The sequence below is a fragment of the Zophobas morio genome, unplaced genomic scaffold (genome assembly GCF_036711695.1).
Source record: "Zophobas morio isolate AGI-343-1 ecotype UQ-CSIRO unplaced genomic scaffold, CSIRO_AGI_Zmor_V1 ptg000157l, whole genome shotgun sequence".
NCBI lineage: Eukaryota > Metazoa > Arthropoda > Insecta > Coleoptera > Tenebrionidae > Zophobas > Zophobas morio.
In genome coordinates this window covers 66,041-70,064 of record NW_026972261.1, presented here as the reverse complement: position 1 = coordinate 70,064, position 4,024 = coordinate 66,041, and the positions used below count along the sequence as shown (strand labels likewise).

Here is a 4,024-nt window from a genome sequence, read left to right as displayed (position 1 = left end):
AGGCGTAAATATTCTATAAAAAGTAACAGTTTTCTTCCAAGTTAAGTGTTTTTTTAGCTGCAATGAATTTTTTTAAAAATAACAAGAGACCGTAAGGGTGTATCTTTAAAACCTTACTTAGAATCGTACTTTTTTAAGTTTTATTTTAATAAATTAAGAACTTATATCATAAGAGATTTAGCTAATAACGATCTTACCATCAACTATAAAGAAATGCTTGCTGGTCTTTCCAGATTGACCTAACTTGTAAGACTATAATCCTGTTAGAATTAATGCAACTTTTTACTATATACAACATTCTGTACACTAACGATATCCGAAATAATAGTTAATTATTCTATGTACTTCACACAATTAATAGCTTACCAAATAAATCATACAGTTACTTCCTTGTAATAATATCAAAAGTCTTAATAGTCGGCTTTAGTATTTTTCAGGCCCTATAGTAACTTAATAAGATACTATTAGTCTATACCTCCCTGATCTTGGAGAGAATCTAATGTGACACTTTAATTTATAGCGTTCTTGACATAAGATAGCAATAAGCTTTTTGTATATTGTATAATTTATAAATTTAAAGAAAAACTAATATTGCCTTAAAAAAGGTATTTTAATAGAGAGGCGCTCTTGTGGAGCGACAAAAAATTGAAGTGTACAGTCTACACGAAAAATTTGAAGTCATATTTTTATTAAAAGGAAGTTTTTAATAACAAATATAACAAATTCAGATAATTTACGACTTTAAAAAGTATAAACGATAAGAGAACAAATTACATCTCCGTTGAATGTTACTCTTCTCAGTCTTCGTGATACATGTATAAATAATTCATAGGTTTTACGTAAAAGCAAACATAATTAAACGTAATATACTTATATAAGCGTTTGGATTAACCATTACACTACAACTGCAAACATTTTTTGTGAAAATAGGTGCGAGGAAAAAAAAAACTATTTATTTAATAAAAAGTCAAATTTAGACCTAAGCTTTATAATTGGATAAAAACATTATATCAAACAGATAAAAACTTTATCATATAACAACAAAATTAAAGGGGGGAGTTTTTTTAGTAATTAAAGCAGACCAAAAAAGTGCCTGAAATTTTAATAACTATTTTTTAACACGTTTACCCTGCACATTTGCTTCAACGCACCAAGCTAAGCGGATACGAAATATGTGAGCAATGTTCGCGAGTGTCTCAGTTGTTAGACTTCTAGTAGTGGCGTGAAAAAAATTCACTTAGACTGTAGAATAAACATTTCTTTTGAGCCTTAGATCATTTGTACAAAATATAAGAAATAAATTTGCTCTACACCGCGCTGAATGCGAATTTAAAAAACTTTATCGCCGAGATACCTGTTACTACCCTAAAGGAAGTTACTTCTATAAAGATGGAAAAGGGCAACCAGGAATAAGTGTAAATAATTAGTTTAATTATATGTTTATTTTAATATTTTAATGAGTACAAATTAGAAACGAAAAGAACTGGAATTAAAACAAGAACATGAAGAAGAATTAGATAAGGGATGGCACACCCCACCATGAAGAGAATAAAAAAAACTTAAGCTTTCCTGTAGCTGACCAAGTCCATATATACATGTGAGTAATGTAATATTTATAAAGCGGAATATTATAGCTCCAGTTTTAACTACTTTATATTAGGCGTATAATGAAGCCTCAAGTTTTATATACTTTCCCCATATACAGGGTTGTATAAAAGATATATGGAGGATACATTGCTCGTACGGGTAAAAAAAATGATAAAGTTCAACTTTCTGACATTAACGAACTATTTGTTACAACGTATTAAATTAAAATGGACTTTGTAGATTTTCCAGAACAATTCTATATTCTTTCTAGATTTATTTATTTAAAAGACACATACAGAATTGTTCATAAAACTAATGAGTAGGAATTCAATATATATCATCAAATCTCAAACAGTGCACACTTCCTGGTACCATAAAAAATCTTATTGCGGCTATGACTTGTGCGTCGAATAGTATTTTGCTAAAAATCTTTTTACCAGAGTTCTAAATATAGGCTATAATAGTAAATTGGTAAAACCTCTAATGGTTTTATACCGTTAAGAGTTTTTTAGGAAAAATTTCTACCACCTGCTCAAAAGATTAAGAAGAGTGCAAGTGCAGTGATAGCAAGAAAGATAGTTATCTTTTAAGTCGTATATAACTTATATGGTATATTAAAAAGAGATTTCTTCGTTAGGTCACCCATGCTGATAAACTAGAAATAATCTCGAACTGTAAGCTCATAACCGCTTACTAACCGGAAAAAAATCATTCTTCTTACAAACAATTAATTGGAGAATTAATTATTGCCATGTTTTTACAACTAACCTTGTTGATTATAAAGTAGTATTTTTTGAGGTTACTATGTTTTAAACAAATTCGGAAATAGTTGATTATAACTGAACAACATAAGATTTTATGATTGTTGTCTCCGAGGACACGAACTTTTTCTTGAGCCGTTGATGAGAAGAACCTACTCGAAACGATTGCTGTATAGTGCCCCTCGGCGTCCGTTATATTTAAGAGTTCATATATACGAATATCACTTTTGTTAAGACCTAACCATATCCCTCTAGACTGAAGGAACGTTATAAACAGAGAACAAAATCTTATTGTTTATTTTTAATTTTTTATTAACCACAGACGTATTACTGGTATACTTAGATCAGTCTAACTAGACTTTAAACCGCTTATGGGACACGAATACCCTATAGCGCATACTCCCGAAGAGGTATTATGAATGTTTTCGAAGGAAGAGGGGGTATATAACCGGTCCGAACTCCCACCCCTAAAGCTGCCAGATAGAGGTAACTCTCAGGTACAAGACCCGAGGCCTCTTGGAGCCACCTTATTGTTTATTAAGGTTAAAATGAGTATATATACACAGTTATAAAAGTTATCTTAAAAGATATAAATATACCAGTTAAAATTATTTTAAACGCAAAGGTCTTATGCCTCGGTTGCGTGGTATTCTAACTTATTAAGCTGCTCACTGTAAGTGGGACATACCAACAACAGCCATCAAGTAAAAAGTAAAATTTTATAGTTAAGATATCTGTGCAATAACCATTATTAATAGGTTTTAGATCCTAGATTATTTAAGCTTATAAAACTCATCAGCATATACTAAGTGTTGGAAGTTTGAAATATTTTAGGGGTTGTGCTTTCTGCGGACTAGGAGAGATTTTTTTTGTTTTTACTTTATGACGAAGTTGTTGCTCTATCTTTTACTAATAACTCTACCATTCGTAGAGGTAACTTTAATAAATGCTTGAAAGTTATTAATTTTTTTAAGTATTTTAGGGAGGTCCCTTTTTATATGGGCTATGCCAAAAAGACTGCAGCGTAGTAGTAGGTAAGTTTTTATGATATTTTTATTCCACACTCGATTATTACTGCTTTGCTCTAAGACACCTGCTACTCCGCGGCTGATGCGGTATTCTGGACAGTCATCGAAAGGACTGGGGCCCCAGCAGCAATTTCTAACTGCAGTACCGCATTTGTCAAATGTTTGGCGGCATGCTTCGCTGTTCTCGTCGCCTTTCCTTAACAATTTTGAAACAAAGTCTTAAACCGGCGACCTCTTTGAATATATTTCGTGAAAATAAATTGAATCTTATAATAACAATGATATCTAAAATACTAAATATTTATACTTATAAAAATATTTATACTAATATTAATAACTTTTACATTAATAACAGTAATAACGTTATTACAAAGTAATAAGCTAATAGTAACTTCTATAGCATCTGGATTTAACCTTTATTATGTAACTCATTTCGGAGGAGAAATACGGATTAAGGTAGCCTTGGGCTTCTTGTGGCTCCACTGTTGCATGGCACTTCATAAATAATAATAGTGATTCTTTATAAAACATAAGTGCATATTTACTAAAGTTTCTTTTAAGAAGCTGTAAATTCTAAAAATTTAGTAGTCGTTTAACTTTGGAATTGACAGTGAGACCCGTTAGATAACTTATTAATTTTGGCCTTCT

At 31.0% G+C, this 4,024-nt stretch overlaps 1 long non-coding RNA gene across 1 annotated transcript; it reads left to right on the top strand.

Annotated features, from left to right (window-relative positions):
* Positions 1-3,189: 3,189 nt before the first annotated feature.
* On the top strand, positions 3,190-3,562 carry LOC135145550 (uncharacterized). Its single transcript, XR_010283482.1, has 3 exons — positions 3,190-3,281; positions 3,331-3,382; positions 3,438-3,562. It is a non-coding gene; the product is annotated as an uncharacterized LOC135145550 (long non-coding RNA).
* Positions 3,563-4,024: the final 462 nt, after the last annotated feature.